This window comes from Triticum aestivum, chromosome 2A, assembly GCF_018294505.1.
Source record: "Triticum aestivum cultivar Chinese Spring chromosome 2A, IWGSC CS RefSeq v2.1, whole genome shotgun sequence".
Taxonomy (NCBI): Eukaryota; Viridiplantae; Streptophyta; class Magnoliopsida; order Poales; family Poaceae; genus Triticum; species Triticum aestivum.
In genome coordinates, this window is record NC_057797.1 from 743,385,434 (window position 1) to 743,393,195 (window position 7,762).

Genomic DNA, 7,762 nt, shown 5'->3' on the forward strand with positions numbered 1-7,762 from the left:
TAATAAAGTTATTATTTATTTCCTTATATCATGATAAATGTTTATTATTCATGCTAGAATTGTATTAACCGGAAACATAATACATGTGTGAATACATAGACAAACAGAGTGTCAGTAGTATGCCTCTACTTGACTAGCTCGTTAATCAAAGATGGTTATGTTTCCTAACCATGGACAAAGAGTTGTTATTTGATTAACGGGATCACATCATTAGTTGAATGATCTGATTGACATGACCCATTCCATTAGCTTAGCACCCGATCGTTTAGTATGTTGCTATTGCTTTCTTCATGACTTATACATGTTCCTATGACTATGAGATTATGCAACTCCCGTTTGCCGGAGGAACACTTTGTGTGCTACCAAACGTCACAACATAACTGGGTGATTATAAAGGAGCTCTACAGGTGTCTCCAAAGGTACATGTTGGGTTGGCGTATTTCGAGATTAGGATTTGTCACTCCGATTGTCGGAGAGGTATCTCTGGGCCCTCTCGGTAATGCACATCACATAAGCCTTGCAAGCATTGCAACTAATGAGTTAGTTGCGAGATGATGTATTACGGAACGAGTAAAGAGACTTGCCGGTAACGAGATTGAACTAGGTATTGAGATACCGACGATCGAATCTCGGGCAAGTAACATGCCGATGACAAAGGGAACAAAGTATGTTGTTATGCGGTCTGACCGAAAAAGATCTTCGTAGAATATGTAGGAGCCAATATGAGCATCCAGGTTCCGCTATTGGTTATTGACCGGAGACGTGTCTCGGTCATGTCTACATTGTTCTCGAACCGTAGGGTCCGCACGCTTAAGGTTTCGATGACAGTTATATTATGAGTTTATGAGTTTTGATGTACCGAAGGAGTTCGGAGTCCCAAATGAGATCGGGGACATGACGAGGAGTCTCAAAATGGTCGAGACGTAAAGATCGATATATTGGACGACTATATTCGGACTTCGGAAAGGTTCCGAGTGATTCGGGTATTTTTTGGAGTACCGGAGAGTTACGGGAATTCGCCGGGGAGTATATGGGCCTTATTGGGCCATACGGGAATAGAGGAGAGAGGCCAAAAGGAAGGAGGCCTGCGCCCCCCCTCTGGTCCGAATTGGACAAGGGGCGCAGCCCCCTTTTCCTTCTTCTTCTCCCCCTCTTTCCCCTTCTCCTACTCCAACAAGGAAGGAGGGAGTCCTACTCCCGGTGGGAGTAGGACTCCCCTTGGCGCGCCCCCTCCTAGGCCGGACGTCCCCTCCCCCCTTGCTCCTTTATATACGGGGGCAGGGGGCACCTCTAGACACACAAGTTGATCTTCGTGATCGTTCCTTAGCTGTGTGCGGTGCCCCCCTCCACGATATTACACCTCGGTCATATTGTAGCGGTGCTTAGGCAAAGCCCTGCGACGGTTGTCTTGGAAATATGCCCTAGAGGCAATAATAAATTGATTATTATTATATTTCCTTGTTCATGATAATCGTTTATTATCCATGCTAGAATTGTATTGATAGGAAACTCATATACATGTGTGGATACATAGACAACACCATGTCCCTAGTAAGCCTCTAGTTGACTAGCTCGTTGATCAATAGATGGTTACGGTTTCCTGACCATGGACATTGGATGTCATTGATAACGGGATCACATCATTAGGAGAATGATGTGATGGACAAGACCCAATCCTAAGCCTAGCACAAAGATCATGTAGTTCGTATGCTAAAGCTTTTCTAATGTCAGGTATCATTTCCTTAGACCATGAGATTGTGCAACTCTCGGATACCGTAGGAGTTTTTTGGGTGTGCCAAACGTCACAACGTAACTGGGTGACTATAAAGGTGCACTACGGGTATCTCCGAAAGTGTCTGTTGGGTTGGCACGAATCGAGACTGGGATTTGTCACTCTGTGTGACGGAGAGGTATCTCTGGGCCCACTCGGTAGGACATCATCATAATGTGCACAATGTGATCAAGGAGTTGATCATGGGATGATGTGTTACGGAACGAGTAAAGAGACTTGCCGGTAACGAGATTGAACAAGGTATCATGATACCGACGATTGAATCTCGGGCAAGTATCGTACCGATAGACAAAGGGAATTGTATACGGGATTGATTAAGTCCTTAACATCGTGGTTCATCCGATGAGATCATCGTGGAGCATGTGGGAGCCAACATGGGTATCCAGATCCCGCTGTTGGTTATTGACCGGAGAACGTCTCGGTCATGTCTGCATGTCTCCCGAACCCGTAGGGTCTACACACTTAAGGTTCGATGATGCTAGGGTTATAAAGGAAGTTTGTATGTGGTTACCGAATGTTGTTCGGAGTCCCGGATGAGATCCCGGACGTCATGAGGAGTTCCGGAATGGTCCGGAGGTAAAGATTTATATATGGGAAGTCATGTTTTGGTCACCGGAAAAGTTTCGGGGTTTATCGGTAACGTATCGGGACCACCGGGAGGGTCCCAGGGGTCCACCAAGTGGAGCCACTAGCCCCGGAGGGCTGCATGGGCCAAGTGTGGGAGGGGACCAGCCCCAGGTGGGCTGGTGCGCCCCCCACCAAGGCCCAAGGCACAAGGGAAGAGGAAAGGGGGCAAACCCTAAGGGCAGATGGGCCCTAAGGCCCATGCTCCCTGCGCCTCCCTCTCCTCCCCCTCTTGGCCGCCCCCCTCAAACCCATCTAGATCTGCTGCCCCCTAGGGGTGGGAACCCTAGAGGGGGTGCAGCCCCCTCCCCTTCCCCTATATATACTTGAGGCCTAGGGGCTGCCCAACATGCGATTCGATCTCTCTTTCTTGGCGCAGCCCTATCCCTCTCTTTCTCCTCATATATCGCAGTGCTTGGCGAAGCCTTGCTGGATCACCACGCTCCTCCATCACCATCATGCCGTTGTGCTGCTGCTATATGGAGTCTTCCTCAACCTCTCCCTCTCTCCTTGCTGGATCAAGGCATGGGAAACGTCACCGGGCTGTACGTGTGTTGAACGCGGAGGTGCCGTCCGTTCGGCACTAGGATCTCCGGTGATTTGGATCACGACGAGTACGACTCCTTCAACCCCGTTCTCTTGAACGCTTCCGCATAGCGATCTACAAGGGTATGTAGATGCACTCTCCTTCCCCTTGTTGCTAGTTTCTCCATAGATCGATCTTGGTGACACGTAGGAAAATTTTGAATTTCTGCTACGTTCCCCAACAGTGGTATCAGAGCCAAGTTTATTGCGTAGATTCTATGCACGAGTAGAACACAAAGTAGTTCTGGGCGTTGATTTTGTTCAATATGCTTATCGTTACTAGTCCAATCTTGTTTCGACGGTATTGTGGGATGAAGCGGCCCGGACCGACCTTACACGTACTCTTACGTGAGACTGGTTCCACCGACTGACATGCACTAGTTGCATAAGGTGGCTAGCGGGTGTTTGTCTCTCCCACTTTACTCAGATCGGATTCGATGAAAAGGGTCCTTATGAAGGGTAAATAGCAATTGGCATATCACGTTGTGGTTTTTGCGTAGGTAAGAAACGTTCTTGCTAGAAACCCATAGCAGCCACGTAAAACATGCAAACAACAATTAGAGGACGTCTAACTTGTTTTTGCAGGGTATGCTATGTGATGTGATATGGCCATGAAGAATGTGATGAATGATATGTGGTGTATGAGATTGATCATGTTCTTGTAATAGGAATCACGTCCTGCATGTCGATGAGTATGACAACCGGCAGGAGCCATAGGAGTTGTCTTTATTTATTTATGACCTGCGTGTCAACTTAAACGTCATGTAATTACTTTACTTTATTGCTAAAGCATTAGCCATAGTAGTAGAAGTAATAGATGACGAGACAACTTCAAGAAGACACGATGATGGAGATCATGATGATGGAGATCATGGCGTCATGCCGGTGACAACGATGATCATGGAGCCCCAAAGATGGAGATCAAAAGGAGAAAAATGATATTGGCCATATCATGTCACTATTTGATTGCATGTGATGTTTATCATGTTTATGCATCTTATTTGCTTAGAACAACGGTAGTAAATAAGATGATCCCTCATTAAAATTTCAAGAAAGTGTTCCCCCTAACTGTGCACCATTGTTAAAGTTCGTCATTTCGAAGCACCACGTGATGATCGGGTGTATGGATTCTTACGTTCGAATACAACGGGTGTTGATGAGCCTAGCATGTAAAGACATGGCCTCGGAACACATGCGAAACACTTAGGTTAACTTGACGAGCCTAGCATGTACAAACATGGCCTCGGAACACAAGAGACCGAAAGGTCGAGGATGAGTCGTATGGCAGATACGATCAACATGAAGATGTTCACCGATGTTGACTAGTCCGTCTCACGTGATGATCGGACACGGCCTAGTTGACTCGGATCATGTAATCACTTAGATGACTAGAGGGATGTCTATCTGAGTGGGAGTTCATAAGATGAACTTAATTATCCTGAACATAGTCAAAAGGATTTTGCAAATTATGTCGTAGCTCGCGCTTTAGTTCTACTGTTTAGATATGTTCCTAGAGAAAAATTAGTTGAAAGTTGATAGTAGCAATTATGCGGACTAGGTCCGTAAACTGAGGATTGTCCTCATTGCTTCATAGAAGGCTTATGTCCTTAATGCACCGCTCAGTGTGCTGAACCTCGAACGTCATCTGTGGATGTTGCGAACATCTGACATACACATTTTTGATAACTACGTGATAGTTAAACGGTTTAGAGTTGAGGCACCGAAGACGTTTTGAAACATCGCGGAACATATGAGATGTTTCGAGGGCTGAAATTGGGATTTCAGGCTCGTGCCCACGTCAAGAGGTATAAGACCTCCGACGATTTTCTTAGCCTACAAACTAGGGAGAAAAGCTCAATTGTTGAGCTTGCGCTCAGATTGACTGAGTACAACAATCATTTGAATCGAGTGGGAGTTGATCTTCCACATGAGATAGTGATGTTTCTCCGAAGTCATTACCACCAAGCTGCTAGAGCTTCGTGATGAACTATAATGTATCGGGGACATATATGATGATCCTTGAGATATTCGCGATGTTTGACACCACAAAAGTAGAAATCAAGAAGGAACATCAATTGTTGATGGTTGGTGAAACCACTAGTTTCAAGAAGGGCAAGGGCAAAAAGGGATGCTTCATGAAACGGCAAATCAGCTGCTGCTCTAGTGAAGAAACCCAAGGTTGAACCCAAACCCGAGACTAAATGCTTCTGTAATAAAGGGAACAGCCACTGGAGCAGAATTACCCTAGATACTTGGTAGATAAGAAGTCTGGCAAGGTCGATAGAAGTATATTGGATATACATTATGTTAATGTGTACTTTACTAGTACTCCTAGTAGCACCAGGGTATTAGATACCGGTTCGGTTGCTAAGTGTTAGTAACTCGAAATAAAAGCTACGGAATAAACGGAGACTAGCTAAAGGTGAGATGACGATATGTGCTGGAAGTATTTCCAAGGTTGATCAAATATCGTACGCTCCCTCTACCATCGAGATTGGAGTTTGCGTTGAGCATAAACATGATTGGATTATGTCTATCGCGATACGGTTATTCATTTAAGGAGAATAATGGTTACTCTGTTTATTTGAATAATACCTTCAGTGGTCTTGCACCTAAAATGAATGGTTTATTGAATCTCGATCGTAGTGATACACATGTTCATGCCAAAAGATATAAGATAGTAATGATAGTACCACCTACTTGTGGCACTGCCACTTAAGTCATATCGGTATAAAACGCATGAAGAAGCTCCATGTTGATGGATCTTTGGGCTCACTCATTTTTGAAAAGTTTGAGACATGCGAACCATGTCTATTGGTGTATATGCATAAAGAAACTCCATGCAAATGGACCATTTGGACTCACTTGATTTTGAATCACTTGAGACATGCAAATCATACCACATGGGCAAGATGACTGAAAGCCTCGGTTTCAGTAAAATGGAACTAGAAAGCAACTTGTTGGAAGTAATAAATTTTGATGTGTGCAGTCCAATGAGTGCTGAGGCGTGTAGTGGATATCGTTATGTTCTTACTTCACAGATGATTTGAGTAGATGTTGAGTATATTTACTTGATGAATCACGAGTCTGAATTATTGAAAGGTTCAAGTAATTTCAGTGTGAAGTTGAAAGATCGTCGTGACAAGAGGATAAAAGATCTATGATATGATCATAGAGATGAATATCTGAATTACGAGTTTGGCACAGAATTAAGACATTGTGGAAATTGTTTCACAACTAATACAGCCTGGAACACCATAGTGTGATGGTGTGTCCGAACATCATAACTGCACCCTATTATGATGCATACCATGATGTCTCTTATCGAATTACCACAATAGTTTATGGGTTAGGCATTAGAGACAACCACATTCACTTTAAATAGGGTACCACGTAATTCCGATGAGATGACACCATATGAACTATGGTTTAGGGAAACCTAAGCTGTCATTTCTTAAAAGTTTGGGGCTGCGACGCTTATGTGAAAAAGTTTCAGGCTGATAAGCTCGAACCCAAAGCGGATAAATGCATCTTCATAGGACACCCAAAACAGTTGGGTATAACTCCTGTCTCAGATCCGAAAGCAATATGGGATTGTTTCTAGAATCGGGTCCTTTCTCGAGGAAAAGTTTCTCTCAAAAGAATTGAGTGGGAGGATGGTGGAGACTTGATGAGGTTATTGAACCGTCTCTTCAACCAGTGTACAGCAGGGCACAAGGAATTGTTCCTGTGGCACCTACACCAATTGAAGTGGAAGCTTATGATAGTGATCATGAAACTTCGGATCAAGTCACTACCAAACCTCGTAGGACGACAAGGATGCGTACTACTTCAGAGTGGTACATAATCCTGTCTTGGAAGTCATGTTGCTAGACAACAATGAACCTACGAGCTATGGAGAAGCGATGGTGGGCCTGGATTCCAAAATGGCTCGAGGCCATATAATCCGAGAGAGGATCCATATTTGAAAACAAAGTGTAGACTTTGGAAGAACTACTTGATGGTCGTAAGGCTGTTAGGTACATATGGATTTTAAAAAGAAGACGGACAATGATGGTAAGTATCACCATTAAGAAAGCTCGACTTGTCGTTAAGATGTTTTCCGACAAGTTCAAGGAGTTGACTACGATGAGACTTTCTCACTCATAGCGATGCTAAGAGTCTGTTGGAATTATATTAGCGATTACTGCATTATTTATGAAATCTTGCAGATAGGATGTCAAAACATTGTTTCCTCGACGATTTTCTTGAGGAAAGGTTGTATGTGATACAACCGGAAGGTTTTGTCAATCCTGAAAGATGCTAATAAGTATGCAAAGCTCCAGCAATCCTTCTGAGGACTGGAGTAAGCATCTCAGAGTTGGAATGTATGCTTTGATGAGATGATCAAAGAATTTGGGTTTATACAAAGTTTATGAGAAACTTGTATTTCCAAAAGGGTGAGTGGGAGCACTATAGAATTTCTGATGAATATATGTTGTTGACATATTGTTGATTAGAAATGATGTAGAATTTTTGGAAAGCATATAGGGTTATTTGAAAGTGTTTTTCAATGGAAATCCTGGATTAAGCTACTTGAACATTGAGCATCAAGATCTATAAGGATAGATCAAAACGCTTAATGGTACTTTCAAATGAGCACATACCTTGACATGATCTTGAAGGTGTTCAAGATGGATCTGTCAAAGAAGGAGTTCTTTCCTGAGTTGTAAGGTATGAAGTTAAGACTTAAAGCTCGACCACGGCAGAATAGAGAGAAAC